At 35.5% G+C, this 23,613-nt stretch overlaps 1 protein-coding gene across 1 annotated transcript in view; it reads left to right on the top strand.

The window, feature by feature from the left end:
- The window catches only part of SNTG1 (syntrophin gamma 1), a 337,973-nt gene that overhangs the window by 158,159 nt on the left and 156,201 nt on the right, over positions 1-23,613 (top strand). The window lies entirely within an intron of this gene.

Here is a 23,613-nt window from a genome sequence, read left to right as displayed (position 1 = left end):
ATTATCTAGGTAGCTGGGCTGAGAATATATGCCATTTATCCATCAATTCTTTGGGCAGCCGGTATGATAAAAGTGCCTATTATAGATAACTTTTTTCTCTACTGACTTGACAAACTGTTGGAAAACATGGTGAATGGGAGAGACTTTTCTGCAACCAGGGGGAAAAAAAGAAAAAAAAAAAAAAAAAAAAAAAAGGAATATGGCCTAAATGAAAATAAAAGGTACAGTTTGGGTGCCTTTGTATTATGATGATCACAGTATGGATGTAATTTGGGATAATGGTGATCTGATTTGTGGACTTTGTAATTTGAGACAATTACAGTACATTTTTTTCTATAAAACTTTTAGCATGTCTTCTGTCACCCTCCACTGCAGTTTTGTTGTCCTCTGTGAATGGGACAGATTAACCTCCACCTCCCACTGCTAATATTTATTACTTACTTAATGTTGAAATAAAGAGAGTGAGTAGGATGCAAATGTTAYGCAAGATTTAGAAAGTTGGTTCTAAAGCACCATTTGCTGACCATAAGCATGTTCAAACTTTCACTGTTTGGCTTCCAAAACTGAAATAAATAGAAAGATATCTAGGAAGAATTTGTTCTTTTACTAAAATGAACATATAAATACAGTTTCATACATGTCTGAGAGATTTTTAGTCCCAGGATGAACATACCTGATAATGGTCACATGAAGATGTGAATTGTTTCAATTCACATTTATTTCAAAAAATAGGAATAATCTCACTTTAATGAATTTAGTTAGCTAGTAACTTTGGAACTGTAGTAGTCTCCATGAATTTGGAAAATAAATAGAAATCATTCAGTCTCCAAATAGAAGCATATGTAAATTTTAAATCTAAATAAAAGCCKACAAATACAACATTGTCATGAAGTGCACACACAGGATAATCTTTTCATTTGTAGCATTTCTTCATTTCAGAATCTTCTTTTCTAGCTATTTCATCTTAAAAATTAATTACATTAAGCACTTTGTTTTAATATTTTATGTTTACATCTTCTGGTTACATCATTACATAAGACATAATGAATGATGTGTTATCTTGCATAAATGGAACCAAATGCAGTTATTTCTGCTCAAGCACTTTGGCAAGTTAGGCTGTTTTGATGTATTTCCATATGAAAAAACTTGCAATAGCTGCCCATTCAAATATTAAAAAAAGAAGTGTCGTTATTGTCAATTATAAAAGCCAAATCATCTTMACTGATACATTCTTTGTGTGAAGGTAGACTGTGTGGCCAGGGAGGTGTCAGTCTCAAAGAAAATACAAATGCAGAAGATTGATCTTACAATAATTGTGCCCGTGACATGTTCTTACAACCGCTAGTATAAGTGAAACTATGAAGCTTTAGTATAATGATTGTATCAGTGGGTCAAAATGCAAATCTGTGACAGAAACGGCGGTTTGGGGGTGATTACTTAATTGAATTAATTACTATATCTTTACAGAACCCAATGGATGGGTGAAAATCTACTGTCAGGATCAAAGTCTTGGTGTTAACTGAAAATAACCTACTGGGAATCACGAAGTCTTGAGTGTACTTGAAGATAATGACAAAATTCCCATTCAAGTCAGCAGAAACAAGAATTCATCTGTAAAAGTGAACAAAGAAGTCATTACTAATGATGGTTAAATATTCTTGGTGTCCAGTAGTTTCGTGCTGAATTCTTAAAAGACAAATTTAGGAACAAAAGAGAAGGGCAAGTTTATTAACAGTTCCCATGTTTAACTTACCCAGGATTTCTCTTARATATATTTCATACCTTGGTATAGCTTTTGTCTTCATTTTTTAGCTTCACATGATTTCATAAAATGGGCATAACATCATGAAAGTTGCTCATTACCAAAATAATATTATTTGAAAACATTAAATAACGTGATCTGTAAGAGACATTTAATTCATGCATATCCAGAGTAAATGTTATTACTTATGAGTATATGTAATATATTCAATATATATAATTATGAATATAATAGAATAACAGGATAGAATACAATAGAATATGACTAGATATGACTAGTAGATATATACTTGTGAATATATAAAAATGTCTGTGCAGTGATTGCAAATTAGTTTTATACATTGCAGTGTAAAGCATTAATATGATCATGCTTTAAGATACTTTGAATATACATTGTATATCAATACAGACAGAGTGACTTTATTCTTCTCACTGAATGCTTTATTTTACCTTACGCTTTAATATGCAGCATATATTTATAAAATAATATTAGCAATGAGATTTGGTTTTACTTTGTCATTATTTTCACTTAGCTAATGAAATTGGTCAGTTTTTTGAGATATTTTTCTTTATGTTTTCTTTATGTTTCTTTAACAACTTTCATAGAAGTCRACATTTTCATAGAAGGAACTTTTCATCCAGTCACTTTTGCAACAGTTGTGTGTACATTAATTCCATTTCAGTAAGAATGTCTCACTCTATTCAGTTGCACAACACTGAGTTGAAAGAATGATTATCTTTTACTCCAGGGTTACTATTTCTGTGGCATGTGAGAAAAAGGGCAATGTAGCTGTATAAGTTAATCTGATTAAACATTTGGCAGAGTGATGAAATTATTATGTAGCATTCATATCACTGCCAAAGGCATTGAACAATCCTAGATAATTGTAGCCATAATCCCAGCTGCAGCAACATTTTAAATTTTATAGTATATATGATATGCTCAGTGAAAAGGGAAACTATTAATAATATGCTCTGAAGCAAGCTATAGCTTTTGCTATAGCATAGCATAATATAGTATAGTAAAAAAGTAAATACCGCTTTTAATTATTTATTTTAGTRTATACGCAGTCACTTAGTTATTCTAACAGAGACACAAACTGAGACACAGGAAATTCCACTTGAACACAAGAAAACAATTTACTGTGAAGGTGGTTGAACACTGGAATTGACTGCCCACAGAGGCTGTGCTCAAAAGCTTGAGCACAGGAGATACTCAAAACTCAAATGGTCTAGGGCAACACAGGTAACCCTGCTTGAGCAGGGAGTAGGACTAGGTGATCTCCAAGCCCAGCTGTTCTGAGAGACGCAAGACAAGTCTGGAATGTATGTTTACTAAAGAGATTTCTTAACCTTTTTGAAAATCTTTGAGGGTCACAGATCCTTACGGAATGAAGAGTCCTAAGATGCACGCTCTTCTCCCTTTTACTCTACTCTCCSATTTTCTGCCAGATGGAAATTGCTACACTCAAGTGCTCCTTTGCATCACTGTGCTGCTGCAAAGATGTCTCCTCTTGCTGCCTTCCACCATGCTTTCTGGGCATAGTAGAGCTGGCTGAACATGCGGTTTACCTGGTCATCCTCCGTCAAAGTCCATAGCCTGCTATATTAACATGAACCATTGTGAGCAGCAGTTACTCTTTTTAGCTACAGTAGCTTCTCCAGATCCCGCACAAAACCAAGAAGGATCTCAAATAAGAGTCTGAGGCCTTCTCTTATTCCAGTTTAATTTTCTGATGTGTAGTCCTTTATTCATATAGGTTTATTCCTTAAATGCAAGACCTGTCTCTTTTTGGCACAGCTTGAAAATACCTTTGTCTCTATCTTTTATGCTTATATGTATGGAGAGCCTGTTTTCCCATTGTGATGGCCCAGTGACTGGCAGAAAGTCAGAGTTTTTGGTCCTAGATTGTTTGGAGGTGGTTTCTCAGATGTAGCTTTTTGAGTACCTGTTAGACATTTATCTCCAAACTGATGGATAATTTGAAATAGAGCTTTATACTGTGAAAAGAAGGCTGAATTATAAAATGGAAGCAGGAATACAAAAGTTATGCCTACAGTTTGATGTAAATGTATCTCATTGTTTCAAAAGCTAGCAAAAAACCAACACATCCCTCTGAACTGCTAAAACACCAAGGAGCTGCAGTGAAGACCAAGTTAAGAACCAAACCTCTCTGAAGACCAAGAACCAAACCCCTCTGAGTTCGGTTCTCAGCTGTATCAGTTTAAATCTAGAGTTTTGCCTATTCTAATGGACTTGATTTAGTTTTACTGTTGTAGATGAGAACATATTTCAGCTCAGTCAAAATCCCATGTGCATATCCGTATTTTAATGCTTTGAAAGGATATATCATATTACTTTAACAGCCAGAAAGTATGTCCTTTCAGAGACTTAATCCAATTTTTAATCAACCTAAAGTCTTCAGATAAACTAAAACTACCATGGAAAAATATGGCAATTTTACCATCTCATTAAAACTGCTAGATTCAGCTGATTATAAAAGGTGTCTTGGTACTGATGGAAAAAGGTACATGAGTAACTCCCAAGGGTTGTTCCTCTTGCTATGCCATTACTGTGTCAAGCCCTTTTGGCTTGATTTTTCTTCTGTATTTGTCACGGCCTGTCCCCCCCGGGCAGCTGGGCAGCCCAGCCCGAGGGGCACTGCTATGGGGAGCTCAGGGATACTGGTGGCTGGGAGTGCCCTCAGGGCCCTGGCAATATTTGAATTTTTCATGAAATTGCAGTTTTTCAGCAGGTGGCTTACTTGTTGAAGCTTAGCATATGGGAGATCGATTTTCTCTTTTCTTTTCCTTTCCCTTTCCCTTTCCCTTCCCTTCCCTTCCCTTCCCTTTCCTTTCCTTCCCTTCCCTTCCCTTCCCTTCCCTTCCCTTCCCTTCCCTTCCCTTCCCTTCCCTTTTTCCTACATTTAAAAAGAAACACTTTAAAATGAAAGGAATGAATCAGAGATGATGGCATTTTGCCTTTTATAGCTGTCACTGGGGTCATGCATATGTATTTTATTAGAAAAGAGTTAGTTTGTTTAATTTTTACTGAGTAAACCTAGGAGTAACTAACAGTTAATAGTTTCATACAGACAGCATGAGGAAAAACTCACACAGTAAAGAAACTGTACATAGGAATATTGTTAAATAATCTAGTTGGGTGCTAGCACCAAAAGTAAAATGAAGCCATCTGTCCAGTCTTTCCAGCTAGTGCTTGATCCCATCTCACCCATTTCTGTAGTATTAATGTGACTTCCCAGCCTTTTGGAAGGGGGTGATTTTGCTGGTCTCTGTGAACTGTTTTCCTGGCCTGTTTCTTGGGGTGCTCCTCTGTTACCTTCAAATAGTTTTCTTCATACCCCTTTTGTTTAAAATCTTTTATATGAATTTGGGAATATGGGAAAGGAGGTGATTTGGCAGTGTTGCACACTTCATGTTAATATCAAGTTTGGGGACAATAGAGCATTTTAAACCGTTGTAATCCAAAAACTCATATTCTTTATACTCGCATCTCCTCTCCCTTCCTTTTTTCTTTTTTTTCATTTTCTCTCTCTTCAATGAAAATTTCCAGAAAATTTGCAAATCTTTTCCTGATCTGAGGCATTGTTCTGATGAACATGCTGTGTCATGTGGGGCCTGAGTATGTAGATAAAAGCAACATGCATTCTAGCAAGGCTTTTTTTCAGTCCAGGACACACTCTTCTTCCACACCTTCCCCTTGACATTGGGTATTTCCCATCCACTGAAGAGCTCAGGACCCCAGATGTTCTGCGTTGTCAACGTGTCAGAAAGGCAGAGGACACTGAAAGTCAAATGAGAGCCACTAAGTGTGTTTGTGTGTTCTCAGCTAGGTTGACCCTATTCTGATACCAAGATTAAGCTATTAAAGCCCAGCTGAATTAATGTAGTTTCATGAATGAAGAGGTGAGCTGAACCTGAACCAAAGCCTGCTGTGCTTAATTTCTTTTACTTCAACAGATATCAAGGAATAGATTATTGCTAATTACAAAAGAGCTATTTGACTGCTAGTTTTTACTTGTCAAGCTGGTAGATTTTCACCTTTGGTTAGGTGATTGTAGGTTAACATTAACATATTGAAAGCAAAAATAAATTATCCCCACTGTTGGTATCTAATATGCATTAAAACATTAATTCTGAGGTTAGGCAGTGTGGCTATTTCCTGAGATACTTCTGCATGTGCTTTTCTCATGACTTTTGGCATTTGGATTTTGGAGCTAAATGTTACATACAGATAGGAGTTTCTATTTATTGATTTGGAATTTATTTAGTGAAAGAATAGTGGGCAGAAAAAGGAAGGTACTCTTTTGTAGCATTTTAACTGAGATTAGAGCACTCACTGAACCTCACAGCAGAAGTTGCAAAAATAATTTAAATAATACCTTACTTTCTGTGTTAAACTGTATATATTGACCTTTTTTTATAGATTTCCTCTCCAAAACTGGCTTTATTATCAAGAGAATTAAGAAAACTCTCAGATGTTTCTTACTGCCTTTTAATTTATAAGGTCTATATATAATCTGGTTCAATTCATATGCCATACATACCTCTGACATGCCCTTTCGGGGTGTCTGGTGGGTTCTTGCAGCACTTTATTTCGACTTGGATTGCCAGGGTGAGACATAGCAAGTGCACGACCACTGAATGTTCCTGACATCAACTGTTCTTTGCGCCTGAGGATCAGGAAAAGGCGGTTAGCCCTTGTACTGCTTACTGCTATGGAGAGGAAGAGTGGAGCTCTAACACGCTGACATGCTTAACATTTCAGCAGTTCAGATCTTTTCCCTGGAATCCTAATTTCTGCTTCAACTGACTAGTCCTGACATGGTTTCATGAAATGTGAAAAAGAGAGGTAGTATAGTAGAAAAAAGGAGTATTAGTCATTGCTCTAATTTAATGACCCTCTGAATTTTAATCTCAAAGTAGCGCGTGTTTTTAAAATGCTTTGTTCCATATTTTAGAACAGTATCTCTGAAGGTATCTGCTTGGGGGATTACGGAGCACAGAATGTCGGTGGGTAAAGCCTCACTTTATTCGAGACTTAACAGGAAGCATGAGGGCATCTTCTCAAACCTGTCACATTGTTTAAACACAGTCAGTTTATGGTGTCATTTGTCAGTGTAATAGGTGAAGGACAGTTAGCTGCTAAGCATTACCAGGTTTGTTATGCATTCTTGTCAAAGGAAGGGTAGAGAAAATGAAGAATCTGGCCCAGAGCCTAAATTCAAATAGAGCTAATATAAGCTCATTGCAGATTTATTTAAGCAATGATTAAGAAAAAAATCTATGAGGAATAGGTTTCATCCTGGATGCAGTTCATCCATCAAAGGAGCTGCATATTGAGAAACATATTCTTTTAATGACTTTACACAGTAGAGTCTGCATTTTGCATATTTTCTTCCTTTTCTAAAGCAAGAACTTTTCAAGGAGTTAGGAGGCAATTTCTAAACTTCTTCCTGCTAACATCTCATCAAAATCTCACATCATTATGTAAGTGGATAAATCAAATTCCTTAAGTTTGTTCCCCCGCCCCCAAGATAGGGGAAGGACATTCATGTTAGTTCAGTGTAGTCTTTTTTTCTGTTTTTGAAGTACCTTATGATTTGGGGAGATGATTCTTGTATCTAGAAGATTAAAAGGAAGAAGAAAAAATACTTTTTAAAGGTAGATCTAAAGGCATATTATATTAAATGGCGTACAATTGCCGCAAAATTGATAAATGTAATGCCTTGTCTTCTGAATTTAGAAATGAGCTATCTATCACCATAGAAGAAAAGCTAGAGTACTTGAAACTAGATCATTTACAGCACGTTCAGTCCTGGATTTTGAGCATTTGTGTGCTGTAAGATATTTCTCATAGTGTCATCTAATAATGAATGCTCTTAAACTGTATTAAGTRCACAACATTCAACCTTTTCACATAACTTTTTGTCATAAATAGTAGGAATTTGAGTCTAGGGAAGAACTCCAGCGGAAATTGATACTACGTTCTAATATATCTCTAAGAAGGTAAGAGAGACAAGATTTTAACAGGATAATGAAGATATATGCACAACTTTTGGAGGCAGTAGAATGACAAAAGTGAAGAGATCAGATGTGAAAAAGATAAGTAAGTGCATATTTTTATATATTTATTACTGTTAGTAGTTTTTTTGGTATTCTTAGCTCTTTACAATCAGTGGAAGATGTGACTGCTGTCCTAGAGAGTTTAAAAATCAAACATGAACCTAAAAACCATAATTCAGTCACACATAAAATACAGATTAGATTTTCAGCTTTGTCATGGTCCAAAGACCTTGGATGGAAAAATAATCAACTGAAGTAGTAAGYTGAGGTTTTGTTGTTATTGTATAGTTTTCCTTGGGCAGGGGGGCGAGTGCCGACAGGGTCAGTGCCTCAAACAGCATGAGCATATCAACTTTTTTTTTTTTTTTTTTYTKTTAAAGAGTGATTTTGAAGAACTCTTTTGTATGGGAAAGGTGTGATACCCTCTAACTAAAAATTCAAAAGACAGAGTATATATTAAAGATGCCTCAACTGTGCTGATTTTTAAATCTCTCTTTTAAAGTGAGAATTTGGATTCTGACTGTCAAAATGTTGTACCTTTAGCATTGATGATACAGAACATTTTGATAATGTCTGTCTGTTTTTKCAGGTGAGTCTCAAAGCTCAAAGCCTGATTCTGTTTTAGCATGTAAATTGAAAAGGAAGAGTTATTTCTTMATCTATAATACTCTTGAAAAGTCAATCATACCTGTTTTTGTATTTTTGGGTAGCAAGTAAGAATCAATTGCCAAGTTTTAAAATGGCTAATACGAGTCATCTGACATGTTTTAACAGATTTTGCACAAATAAAAAAATGTTAGTGTTTTAAAATCTTTTTCACGTTGTTAAATTAGTTTCTGGTCAAGAAATTACTAATAYTTATTGAAGAATGAATTGAAAGTCACCTTAACCTTTTGAGACAGACTGCTATATTACAAAGAACAAAACTTTATGCTATGTTTGTAGCACTGTTACTGAAGATAGTAAAACAAAGAAAGCATATTCTTCTTCCATATTGCTAATATGAACATGATCTCATAAGGTTATGGAAGTTAAAGAAAATACACAGTTTAATTTAAATAAATTTAAATAATTTAAGGAATTAAAAGAATTTAAAGAAAATAAACATTTCTGGTCCTATACCATGAAAAAGATTATCATACTTATAGTCTTTACTAATTAGTACTTACTATTTCAACTTGAAATTCATCTCTCAAAACCCTATCATCCTAGTTTATATTTGCTTCTCTATRCTATAGTTACAGTTTTGGATATTTTTTGCTAATACAAGTAGAAATTCAGCTAAATGCTTCTTCTAAAAAATATCATGATATTCCAGACTTTACCAGAATATCATCTTGATTTTATATCTAGCAGCCTTTTGTTCTTTTTCGCATTCCCTACTCTGAACTGTTAATTGAAGTGCTAAGAATTTAATGCTCCAGAAATCCTTTTCTTCTTTTATTAGAGGAAATTTGAGCAGACTTTACTTGGGCATTACTGTCATGTACATATGTATTCCTTCCTACTTAAAACATCAAGTAGAAGGACTAAGTTACAAATTAACATGGGTTTAAAAACGGCTGATTTCAGACCCTCTGCTGCCATGTTATTTCTGAAGTGTGTGTWAGAAGAATATTACATTAGCATAAAATTCAGAAATAGCTTGTGCACTACTTCCAATTTCATCTTAGCATTGATACTACCCTCATATAAATATTGGCTCTAACCCACAGTAGTAATGAACAAGTATCTCATGGCCTGAAATTCATCTTTTCTTTTTGTTCTAAATCCCGTAGAACAAAGGGTAAAAGAAGAGAAGAAAACAAAAGGAGAGGGAGGAGAAGGATATAATATAGTTTCTAGATGTTTTAGTATTTTGTATTTAAAGCTTTTAGAAGTGTTAACTCTTGAAACATAATTTTTCTTGAATCAGTGTTCTCCGGGATCAGTTGAGTGACAGCTAAAGCAGTTAAACTGGTTTATATTACATTTTTAAGAACTTTGTGTCGTATTTATGGACTATATGCTTTTCTATGCAATCTTGTAAATATGAAAACTCCCACTGTGAGACTCTACAGTAATCACTATAAAAGCCTGCAAAAGTCAGGGGTTTTTAAATAGTATTGCTGATGTAGACTATTCCTGATATGTCAAGTTCTAAGGATTTGATGTTACTCTTCAAAGATGTCATCTCATATCTTTGTATCATGCACTGGTAACATTTATTAATTATGACGTTGTCAAAAATTTAAGTCAAGTATTATCATCAAATTAAGAAATCGAATTGATTCYTCCTGGAAGTTAGCTAATCCCAAAATAATTTTAACATCGTAATTTTTTTATACATAAGAAGAAAAAAATTCAACTTCAGTCTTAGTAGATGTGAAGCCTCAGTTCAGTAAAATACTTAAATATGYTTTGAACTTTTAACACTTGGCTACTTTTAAGCACTGTTTTCAGAAAAAGGTTTTTTGGCAAATAAATAAATAAATAAATAGTCCCCTTAGTGAGGAGAATGGAACAGACGATTTTTGATGAAGAGGTAAAAACAAAGAGACACAGTTTTGCCATGTAAGCCTGTTCAAAGTCCAAATGGTCGGTGAAGAACTACCCTATGTTTTATTTTCTGCAGCCTGAAAACTAAGCCTGCATTACAAGCATCAGAAGCTGTTTACATGGAGAGAAATCTCCAAATAGAAGCTGGTTCTGTTCTCCCTGTGTGTTYGTTCAGCCAGGATAGACCTACCCAGCCTATTACTGAACTGGTGTGGGGCTAAAACAGGTGGGAGATACCACACAACAGCTGCTTAGCCAGCAAATGCSTAAAGTTGATCAGAAGCCATATCAAAACAGGCTTCTAGGTGACACTGTAAGATCTGAACAGGCTGTGGCAGAGAGCTGATGAGCTTGATAGCAAAACATGCTTTTGCATTGACGATGGAAAGGTTCATGTCTTGAGGGTAGGTAAGCAACCCGCTCGAGGACAGAGGAAATGCTAGAGCAGCTGAGTGTTGTCAAATATATTGAAAGAGATTGAAAAATCCCTTGAGCTTGGAACACTAGGAGAAGACTTCTTTTGAACATGCTAGTTAGGCTTTATAATGATGGGRTGGACAACTGAGTTGTTTGACCAGGCATGGGACAGAGATGCTGTGTGCACRGTTGTTATTATTGTTATTATTAGAGTAATTGTTTATGTTATTATTTATGTTTTTAACAGATAGGTCCTTTTTCTTCTGTTTTTCTCATTATCTGATCATAAGAATCAAAAAAAATGTGAATGAAAACCTTGGTGTATGTTTACCAGTTGTCAACCCTTCTGATAGTTCCCAAGTCATGCTCACATGCAATGAGAGGTTACAGATTGTCAAGATAATCAAGATGGGCCCTTTTAATATTTTATAGGTTAACTGTATGACTATGAAAACTGCTGTCTGAAAAAATAGCTATTTTTACAAAAAAAAATACATAGAAAAATTCCACATTCATAGGAAAAAAAGAAACATCAAGAAAGGCAAAATATTTCTCATTGAGTGAACCATTCTTTTAAAACCAGAAAGTAATATAAGAACCTAGAAACTGTACCATTTCTAGGAGATCTTATATCAGCAGCTGACAAAAGAAATCTGAATTTTCAATGTAGAAGTGTTTTCCAAAGAGAGAAACACTTCTGTAATTTCTGCTTTAGCATGTTAGTTTTCATTTCTTTTAAAATCAATCTCAAAATGTTACACTTTTCAAAGAAATCTGTGCAAATATGATCAGCTATCATGGACACAGCAAGCCTAGAACAATACTTCTGAAGCTAGAACCACCTCAGAGGGTTCTCACTAAAATGACATATTTGTATATTACTTTTTTTTTTCTTCCATACTTTCAACCTCAGGTAAAACTGCTTGATATCAGGGTTTCCTAGACTAATGTATACTGCAAATGTGTTTCTTAACTGGTAAAAAGGAATTGCCTATATTTTGAGACCCATGGGCAGTAGTCCTTGACATTCAGTTTACTGAATCTGCTAAGCCATCATTTCACATTGCCCTGTGTCCGTCTCAGATTTAACTTTTCTGCCATTTACTTTCAGTATGTCCTTGTAGGTTACCCTAATGGCATTGCTGTCACTTACATTGAAAGTAAGAAGCCAGTCTTTTCCCTAGGCTATACGGACGTCAACGGTTTCTAAAAATAGGCATGTATTTTGTTCTGCTGCATGATCTTAATTTAGCTGAGCTTCCTGCCTTAATCATGCCTTTGTGACAGGTTTGCCAAATCCCAGATATGCGTAAACATGCCGTACAGCCCCACAACACCCATATTCATTTCCTGCATCACTGTGTGGTGGTAACATTTGAGGGACATTGACTTCATTTGCTTTAAWTCAGTGTGTCGGTGGACTCCCAATGTTCTTCTTAGCTATCTCGCTTTAGCTTAAATATTTCTAAAATTATAAGGAGTGCTTTTTAAGCAATGGCAATTCAGGAAGTACCCAAAGCTGCACTTCAGTAATTTGTTTGTTTTCAGGAGGCACATCATAAGCAATGAACTTCGCTAATTCAGATAATCTTATGAAAAGGTTTTAAAATGTGAGAGAGGCATAATAACCACATAGCTGAAGATTTAAGGAAAGTGTCTCTGAAAGTGTCTCTGACGCTTCCTTTTCAACATTACTTCTTACAGTCAGCTTATGCCTAAGGTTTACTTTACTTCTCCAAGTTTAGTTGTTTTTTCTCCAGGTTTGCAGAGTTCAGAGAAAAGTAAAATGAAAAGTAGTTGGTATTTTTCATACACCTAAAGAATTTAGTTTACCAATCATATTTATAATATGGAATCCTATTGATAAAATAGGAAGATTATCTCAGAAAATGTGGGTTTGTTCAAGTTTTTATATGAAAATAGCTTTGAAAATGAATGTATACCAGGGAAATGCAGATGATTTTTTWAAAAAATATGGTTCTGCTTTCTTATTTGTCTCTGAGGTAAAGATTTATTTTTTTTTTAATTAAAACTTTTACTACCCTTTACCCCATTTTGTGTTCTTCACCTTCCCTTCCTTCACATCTTTTTCCTTCTCTACCCTTTCTCTAACCAACAGTCTCTCCCCTCTTCTTTCACATTTTTCTCCTTTCTTTTCATGCTTTTTCATCTTTCGTAGATCTTCTCAGACTGGCACTGTTTTATACACTTTGTGTATAGCTTGGAGGAGTTTCTTCCCTACTTGGGGAGAATATAAGCTGGAAAAGAATGTATACCTCCCTGTAGCTCCGCATCCCCACAGGACAAGCAGACAAGGTCTTTAAACTCTAACCTTTCCGTTCCCTCAAATAGATTTTAAAGAGAGTCAAGRTACTGGTGCCCTGAACTCCGTCCTCTTCCCCCCTCTATTGTCTAGGAAAGTAAAGTGATGAACAAAACTCCTGCTTAGCTTCAATGCACTGTGTGAAGTGCAGAAGTTCCTTCATCCTGTTTAATGTACCAATATAGATGTACATCTACTGTACTTGTGAGTTTTAGWGACTTCAAAAGATTTTTGCAAGTCAACTCCCATTTAATTTAAAGACTTATATTTAAAAGGTTTCTTAATATTGCCGTTCAGGTAAATTAGAAGGTAGAAAAGGCTGACCCTAAGAATTGCTATGCAAATCTGAGCCATCGTATTTGTGTATATATAGGCTATGTCTCAATTTTAATTACAAAATCACAAAACTAAATTTTCTACTGGATCCCACTTAAAATAAATTAACTTAAAAAAAGAACTGTGATGCACCACAAGAACCTATAATGTGGTATCTTTGTGGTACACTCATTSGTAGGCTACCTTTACAGCTCTCCTTTGAACTAGCAATATACCAGAAGCTGTAATGTTTTGCCACTTCTTGTGGGTTTCCAAAAGATGAGCTCCTAGGTTGTGTTTACTTTTGTTCATGAATCTGACTCTGGYGTTGAAAAGAGCTGCGTAAAACAGCCTACATCCATAGAATTTAACTTATCCTCCAAAATATGGTGGCTTCATGAAAAATGCATATTGAGAATGATCTCTATGCTAACTCCTGAACCATGTGGCCTGTTGTGTTGAAAAGTACTGGCTAGCCTGGACTAAATCTGTAGCAGGGACAAGAGTAACAGTATATATAATAGATTTCCTGGCACTGTTTAATTTTAGTATTCTGCACAGTAATATCAGTGCAATGCTACCATGCCAGTGGAATTTTGAGACATGATTTTTAGGTACTGTCTCTGTGCAGACAAGGCTACAGACCTTCCTTCTCGCTCTCCCTAAAGCTGTCTCCTTTCCCATCTCCTAGTTTGCCCCTGTCCAAAAGCTTCCTAAYTTTTTTCTCCCTCTACTGACTCCTCTTTTCTGGTCCACCAAGTTTCAGTTTCTCTTCCATGTTTTTTCTCACACTAGTCCTGATAGCACTTTTTCAACATGATTCTAGTTTCCCCCACACCTTGTCCCAGGTTTCTTGCTCATACAGTTCAAATTTGCACCATCATCTCTCACCTATATTTAGTGGCTCCTATTCTTCCTTTAGGGCTATTCATGTGTTACCTATACCATTTTACTTTAGTCCCTATTCTAGTCTTCATTCATGTCCCTGAGTTTCTTGTTCCAGTTCACAGTTTCTCTCTCCCTAACTGCTAAACAGTTTTGTTTGGAGATTTTTTTAGCAAAAAAATGATATATACTCTGTCAAATTTCCAGGGTCTGTTCCAGACATAGGAGTTATAAGGCTTTCCAAAACAACACTTTTTTATTATTTCTATATTTATTTTTATGTTTTATGTGAGCAAACCTAAGTATTAGGTATTAAGTCCTTAAAATTGTTTTCAGAAACAATTGGTCTATTTTAGATAAATTATTGCAAAATATATATATATATATACATACAGCTTATAATGGAAAAGTTAGTCTCAATAGTTAAAATCTGGCAAACTTAGAAGTGAATAAAAAGGTAGAATGTGTAGTGCAGCCATGAAAGGAGTTACTGGTATTAGTCCCACTTGTATTATATTTAGATAACATTGTGAGTGTGTTCAGGACTTTAGGGGTAAAAAATTAGGTCTTTATTGTTATTTCATTATTTATTATTACGCCTTTTGCTTTTTGGCATATGGATCCATTCTGGCTCTCAATGAGCTCAAGAACACATTAAGTAAAACCTAAACTGAGCAGCAGTTAATTAGAAAATGAGGTAGCCAAATGAGTCATCCCTTGGAGGTGGCTGATTACGTAGAGACAGCTTCAATAGCTCTCTGCCCACCTGGGCCCTGCACAGGTATCATCGTGTGGCAGCTCAGTATTTCTGGACCACTGCATTTTACGGCTAGCCAATGCTTATCAGAATCAGCTTTAGTTTGTAAGAGCATAACAGGCTGTAACTGGCGTTTCTCTGCGCCTTACTGCAGTATCCAAGTCCGTATGGCAGGGTTGGCAACCTCTAGAAGATGGCTTTATTGACAGCTGGGGTGACCATTTCAACCATCCCAGTCCAGCCTGCTCCCCTACAKAAAGACTTTCAGAGATGAATTCTGCTTTCATCCCATGAAAGAGGGATATTTGCAGATTAATTTCAAATGTTTTTCACTGGCTACTTAACTTTGTTTATTTAATTTTTGCAGTACTTTRAGTGCTGTGTTTTCCTATGTGACATATTTTGCATATTTCAAGTTCTCTTGTTATACATTTTGACAATGTGCCACTGCAGGAGCAGTTTGACAATAAATAAACTTGACTTGATGATATTATAACCGTACTGCTACAAATTCCTGCTTTTTGCAGTTCAGAGGAGTTAAAGAGGTTTTTGCTGCAATCATATAAAAAGTCAAGTGGAAGACTTAATTATACTGATTAACTTTGAGCCATGTGATTCATGTTTGTTTTTTAGAACCGTGAATTCCTATATGTAGAAGAATTCTGCTATGATAAAAATGATTTAAAAAAAAAGAAAAAAAAAAGAGAGTGAGAGCTCTGAAACTATGACTGTAATATCTCTGATGGCTATAATTTCCTAGTGCCTGCACAGTGTCACAGTGTTATTCCACCATCCTTCTCTGGAAACTATTCATAATATGTTACATTTTTTCTTAACTTGAGGAAAATTAATGTTTTAATGGTAGGTTTTAAGTGACTTCGTAAACAAGACAGCACTGTAGCAGAAACTGCAGTAATCCTTGGGAGCTCTCAGTGCTATCCCAGAGAAGACAAACCATGTATAGATTTTACTGGTGACCACTGTAAGAGTATACATAAGCTACACATAGGAACTCTTAGACAGGAACAGCACTGTTGATTGTAATACCTGATAATAGTGTTGTGAAGCTGAGCTGCAATTCAGACTTCAGTCCAAAGCTATGAAATGCTCCCTTAATCACATTAATTTAAAACAATTAATTTGTCAAATTATTCCTTGTATTTTTTTTGATTTACTAAGTTATTTATGGAAAATCTGTACATTCATACTTGAGCGGGAAAAAAAAAACAACAATGACGAAAATCAGTGACATTCAAGGATCAATGACTTGACACAGTAAACAACRCAAAGTTTATCTTACCTGCAGTACAACATAGAGATGCCTTAGCTGGCTTTAGATAAGAAATATGGGGTTTAGCTCCTGAAATCACCAGTTCCATGGGGATGTATTTGTCTTGTTCTCTGATGTTGCACCTAGCTTGTTTTTGGTATCTAGGTTTAGCCATTTAAGATCAGTGTCTCAGCAAAAGTGTTGATTTAGCAAAGAAAGTATACCTGGTTTCTTCTGCTYTAGCAGCTTATAGTCAGTGTTTCATCTTGCAGCATCTCAGCTGCTTCTCTGCCCATCTTCTTAGGTAGCTACCTAGCATGTACCCTAAGCTTTTTTAATCCTTATACCCCAATTCTATTTTCAAATTATTAGTGAAAAAAATGAACGGGGGCAATAGTAAAAATAAAATGTCAATATCRAAACAAACATTGAAAGTTAACTGAGGCCAGGTTTTCCACTGAGTTGTTGTGATTTTTGCTACCTTCTCCATGGAAAAGACTGATAAAGTTCAGTATCATTCACTGCTGCTTTTGTCACCCTTTTCCAAAGAGATATCTGAATCAGTTAGGAGTTTCTGCCACAAATCCAGAATGAGATTGTATTCACATCTATGGCCATACARGAAATCACATTAGAACACTTTACTATCTCAAGCCAGTTACAAATTGATGATGTTGTGATGGAATCGTGCTTGAGTTTTGTGAAAACAGAATACAGCTCCAAAAGAAATACAACTTTTAGCCCAAACAATTTTACTAAATAYATTATACCACTCTCTGATTGCACAGTCTGCATGCATTTCTTTGGTCTGTGAAATATATAACTCATAAATATTTTATTTCATCTTATGTTCATACAGACCTTTTTCCACCTGCCTGTTTGTGAATCAATTTTACATCAATCCCACTTGTTTTGCTTGTTTTGCAGGAAAATTTTAGAAGTCTCTATGGTTATTTAAATAGATATAAATGTATATATTATCATGTAATTCTAAAGTCTGGTTTCTCTGAACCTGATAGGGCTAAATGGTGTTTTTTTTTTTTTTTCTATTAGTTGTACAATCAATATCCTAATTAAGGGGGTAAGCTTTGGGTAAGCCAAAACTTACACTAAACTGTGACCTTATTATTAAGCATAATCTTGCCTGCTTGTTAATTTGGATGAGCAAGCTCTGCATTTGAAGAAGTGGAAGCATTCCTGTCTTTAGTTTACTTTGGTATCTAAGCAACTCCCAGGGACTTTGCACATGAAAATCTCCGAAGTGTTTCAAATGATTAATTTATTTTCTTACCTCCCTTAGGAGATTGGTGCAATGCTTTTTTTCTTTTTTCTTTTTCTTTTTTTCTTTTTCTTTTTCTTTTTCTTTTTCTTTTTCTTTTTCTTTTTCTTTTTCTTTTTCTTTTTCTTTTTCTTTTTCTTTTTCTTTTTNTCTTTTTCTTTTTCTTTTTCTTTTTCTTTTTCTTTTTCTTTTTCTTTTTCTTTTTCTTTTTCTTTTTCTTTTTCTTTTTCTTTTTCTTTCTTTTTTTTAACTGAAGTGAAATCAAAAGATGCAATGTAATGTTGAAAATCTCACTCCAAATTATTTGCATTGGGCATAATGGTCAGAAGCATGAAATTCGGATTTATCTGGAAAAGAACTGCCTTGGTGGAAGAATTGCCAGTATCTCTTTGGAAATTTTAAGGAAATTCTGTGGCAAGAGAAAATGCAGAGAGGGAGCACCCTGCAGTGCCAGATATCCACTGAAGAACTTCTTTTCATCTTTGATACAGGGCACTGTTATTTAGATAACCTTGAGAAACTGGTCTAAATCATGTAACAGTTCATACTGCCTGCAGAGCAGGTCAGAATACGGAGACATTTAGCTCCCTGTTTGAGCTTGACATCTGTGCTACTGCTCTTAGAAATTAAGGATGTAATTACATGCAGACACATCAAGTGAATCACCCAGAGATAACATTGCAAAAGCAAGAGATTGAACACAGATGTTTTTCTTGCAGCATGCCAGGATTTAACCCAAAGCCAAAGTTTCCTGCCCCAGTTTGCCATAGAGCATTTCACAAAAAGACATGTAGTAGCAGTACATTGCCATTCAACCTTGCTGTTTATCAAACGGTTCTTCTGTCATATTGTTTTTTGCCTCTGAAAGACTGCATGCTGTGTTGTTACTCAGTTATTTCTATCAGTTTGCTTTTGCCCATGCTTGACAAGCCAAAACAGCCCGAGTTACTCATTAAGTCATTATGTGGGTGTTTGTTCTGGGGGGCACAGCGTAATTATTAGTACAAACAGGACTGGATAAATACACTGGAGCCCAACATACAYTCATTCAGTTAATATTGTCTTCTGGCTCATTGATTCTTGACAAACTTGATGTTTATACAGTGAATCCTTAATTGAGCTTGCTGATTATGAATCCTGCAATTAAAACAATAAATTATGACTGACAAGTAAATATTTTTCTTGTTTTAGACAATGAATTAAACATTTTAAAACCTTGTTAGCTACTAATTGCCAACTTCAATTCTTTTGAAGCATAAGCTTTGCCACAAGCTGGACATTTCATTAAAACTTTGTCAGGTGACTATTTTCCTCACTGCCAAAAGAGTGCACAGCGTTGGGGATTTCAAAGTTCATCTCTSTCTTTGCACTGGTGCTGGATAGGTTGAAGTGCATGCAACTTAGAGGCCTCCAACTTTCTGAGCATCTTTCATTTGAAATTAATTTATTAAGATTGTAATTTTGTTCTACTAATTTAAATCTATAACTGGAGAGAGGCTGTGGGAACATCTAGGGACTGTCTGTTCCAAACTCATTGAGAAGTTTTGCACCAAATGAGTCCAATATATTACAACAGTAGATTATTAAAAAGCCATATGTGAATTAAACTTAAAGAAATAATTCACTGTTCRAAATAAATACATAACTGAAGTGCGCTGAAAAACAGTAACTGAATGTGGTGTTAAACATGTGGCTGCTAGACTGTGTTTACCAAACATGTTAACCTGTGGTTACTAACTGCTCCTTTGGGATGCCTATGCTATCGGCATTCTCCTGAAAAGTATACCGGTGCTAAACACTTGGTGGCAAGCTGGATTGAATGAAGACTGCTTCATGAAATTTGCATTTAAAATAATGACTCTTTCCCCCTACTTTTTTTTTTTTTTTCCTTTCTCTTAAAGCGTAAAGGGCCAGCTGTGATATATGTAAGGACAATGTCTAAGCTTTTTTAATTTCAACCCTTTTTGGATAGTATTTTGAGTTGGATTTGTTTTACTTGTAATTATTGCTTGCGAAAAAAGAAAAATATCCTGCACAGATACAAAGATGTATTTTTCATTTCCCAGCAGACAAAAAATGACCGATATGATGTCTATGAAACACCTCCAGAAAGTAAAGCACAAGAGATGTTCTTAAGAGTGGAGAGGGAGGTTTTTAAAAGGCAAACATGCAGTTTAGCAGTGAACTACTGTTACTATTAGTTGCAGATCTGATACTTGCACTTTTTGAAAATAATTTCAGTCTATTTAACCATTCAGACTGTTCTCAGACAGTAATAATTTCTTGTGGCTCCAGAATCTCTGTATCAGCTCTGTATAAGCAAGTCTACATGAGGAAAGGCCGTGGCATTAAAAAGTTTGCCACTTTTTTACAAAGTAAATTTCTTCCAAGCTTGAATTTCTGAATATGGTGACAGATATACTGAAATGCAAACAGAAACAGAAAGAGAGCTCTCAGAGTCATGAAAGTCAGGTTTGAGTGTTGCCCTATGCTGGAAAGCAAGGGGGAAAAAAAAGGACAAGGGGAAGAATTGCTCAGAATTTACTGAGGAAAAAAGGAATGAGATTACTTTTTCTGAGCAAATAAGAATAATACAAGTTGCAGTAATATTGTAAACTCAATTAAATTAATTGTTTCTCCATGACTTTTTTTTGTGTATAGAGTATTTTATTCTTATTTTGAACCAGTAGCTTTGAAAATGATTTCTTACTTTTACTTAAATAGTATTTTATTTAGCTTGTGGCATTCTCAACACTTTACAAACAAAATGTTTAATATTACTATTGCATGCACATGGTTTTGTTTTGTCTTGTTTTAGCTATTTCAGCTTATTAAATATATTGGAGTATTCTGTCATGGAACTACTTTKTGAAATTACATGAATTACAGCGCTGGAATATGACCTGATTTATTACAGGAAGACCGGAGCATAGCTCAAGTGCTCAGTGTGTTATCCTAAATGAAGCTTTGTCTCTGAGGGCTGCCCTAGCCTTCAACTGCACCATTATATTTCAGCCATTGATTTCCCTCTAGAACACAAATGCTTTAATAATACAGCTCGGTAAATGTTTTCTCAGTATTGAATAAATGCCTGTTCTGTCAAGGGGATGTCAGATTCTGTTCCGAATCTGTCTGTCATGTGTTATTTCCTTTGCATTTGTCTGCAGAGATGAGCTTAATAAATTTAGTAACTCAGTTTTTTGGGTAAGCATGGATTGCGAAAGAAGTAGAAAGAAAGGAAAGTAACTTTTCAAGGCCTGCTTGCTTACCATCTTTGATTGCAGTGGTTCCCAACCCTGCCAGAGGACACCTCACTGCTGCTGACTTTCCTTCTGTTGGAATATGTTTGGATATTTGAATGTTGTATATTTGAATAATACACTCTGCCTGCATTTGCTCGCCCTGCTCTGACACCACTGCTGTTTCCTCCACACCTCATCAAGGCCAACAGCAGATGTTGTCCCACCTCCTGGAGCACAGTTTGTCCCAAAGGGACCTAAGGGTGAGGAAAAGCAAAGAAAAATCAGATAGTAACTGAGGCTGAAGGGAGCTCTGGGTTGCAAACCAGGGGTGACACYGAGGTGACACTAAGGAAAGCTCCTAGGAGAATGGAAAGATGATTGGGTGAAAGTAGCTGTGGTTATAAGGTAAGAGGATTGCAGAGGTTGCTCAGAGGCTGACCGGGGAATGTCTGTCAGCAGTGAGTTTCACCGTATATTATTTTAAAAATTATTTGTTTTATCATCTTTCAAAATTATTTGGTTTTATGTTTTCTGCCTTTTGTTCATATACTATAGGATAATTACTAATAAAATCTCTGTGTCATGTGTGATATGTATTCTTATAATTTAATAATATAGAGGGTTTATGCTGGAAACTTGAAACGTCTGAGTTTATGTATGAGATAAAGCAAGTTGTAATCAAATCTTCTATGTGCTGTTGCTAAAGTATCAAATGTTAAAAAAATTGTTGACAGACTGAAAAAACATTGATAATGGACTTAAATTCTGCTTTGTGTCCAGCTGCAGCTGAGAATCAGTAAGAAATAAAATGACACAGAAGCAGTGGCAGCTATTTTGCAAAGATTAGTAGCTGACAGTTGTTGAATGTCTGARAAACAGATACATTTACTGCAATGAGTATGATTTTGTGCTGAGAATTATGTGGCTCCGGGTTTACATTTTGGACGACATTTTGATAGTAAAAGTTCTTCTCACAAATCATGAAAAATTGCCTCCAATCACATTTCTGACTGGAAACTGTGTTACTTCCCTAGGGGAACAACAAGAGTTGTTACTATGAGAAATGAATGTCAAGAGGGTATTTGTTGTATTTTTTATTTTATCTATCTATTGAACACACTCAAAAAAAGCAAGTGTCTCTAAGATGATCAGCAGGTAGATTCACCAAAGGTCATCAGGCAAAAGGCAGCATACGGATCATGGTTGGAGGGCTCTCTGAAGACCAAGGGCTTTGTTTGCCATGATAGTCCTCAAAGCATWAGATAGAAAACTATGGCTTCTGCCTTTCAGAAATAGGCAGAAATACTTAGAGTTCAGAGACTAACCTGGGTTTGATAGGCTTTAGATCAACTGCTAGCTGAGAAAGAAGCAGTGAGAACTTATTACTGGCTTGTAGGTGTGGAACCAAAGTGAAGTTGCCCAAACCTAAACTCAAACTTTGCAGAACTTTTGTTAATAAGGTAGAGCATAAGTGAATATGCTTTTGGCTACTGTATTGGTTCTTGACCTGACATAATCAGGGCCTGAGAAAGAAGAACACTGTGCAGTACTTCAGTGTGTGTTTTTAAGATACATAAGCTTCAGCAGGCCGAAAAGTTTTCAGAATACTTTGCTAAGGTGAATAAAACCTCCTTCCAAGTTCAGTTCACTCAGCACCTGGAAAGAGGGATCATAAAAATGGCAAGGGAACATACTGCATTGCACAATGACTGTCCCATCAGAGAGGAAAGTCTTCGAGATGAGGCGGAAATAATAATGTGCTCCTTTCAAGTCCCTGCATTATAACCTAGCCAAACTAGGCTAGTGCTACTTGATATCCGTGTAAAGCACAGGCTGTGGAATTGTGCACAAAACAGCTACGTAAATACAGAATATTAACCCTATATATGTGTGGGTTCTTGAGTTTAATAAAACTAACCACAAGGCATCAAAACAAATTAAGCAACTTTTTTAATGATTAAAACTTGCATTTTTGTACTAAGTAAGGTATAGTTTTTTAATTGTATTTTAAACTTAGGCTAAAACAGACAAAATCTGTGTTGAAGCTTTGAGTACTACATTTATAGAAATAGTCGAATGCAAGAAGTTTACTCAGAATACTAATAAAATGCTTGATAGAAAGGATTGTTGTTACAGGTTTAGTTTCTCCATCCATTAAATGAAAGGTCTGTTTTGCCCAGGAAGGGTTTCCTGGAAATGTTGTTGGTTGATGCAGCAGTATTTCTATTGCAGAAGCAGCAGTAGGACACTGTTATTAGCCTCTAATAACAGCCTGTTCCAATAACGTTATCTCATAAATAGATGAATGCATAATCGTGTACTGGGATGAATACACTTTAGGTAAATGCCTAGGAAAGTAATAATCAAAGGATTTGGTGTGACATTTTGCCGGTGTGCTCACATACTCTTGACTTTTCTAGCATTTGTTTTTTACCTTGTAAGTATTTCTGCAAAGCAGGCAAGCTATTAAATGACTTGGCTTTCTTGGAGAGATTATGTACGTTAATAAAATTTAGTTAGACAAGAGGTATTCATGCACATTTGTAATTAGGGGAGAAAAGAAAAATAAAAGAAAAAGTCAGTCTTGTAGTAGAGAGGGAGCATTCTGAAGAACAGCACTTAGCCTTTCCCTTCTGGGATGTTTCTTTCCAAAATGTTCTAAGTTTGGAAAAGAAATGAAAAATAAATTCACCTCTGCAATAAGAAAAGAAAGTTTGAATGTGTTGTGCAAGGAGGCTG

The sequence above is a fragment of the Rhea americana genome, unplaced genomic scaffold, assembly GCF_003343005.1.
Source record: "Rhea americana isolate MKP2758 unplaced genomic scaffold, rheAme1 scaffold_39, whole genome shotgun sequence".
Classification (NCBI taxonomy): Eukaryota; Metazoa; Chordata; class Aves; order Rheiformes; family Rheidae; genus Rhea; species Rhea americana.
Note: the sequence above shows the minus strand (reverse complement) of the source record. Positions and strands in the feature narration are given on the sequence as shown.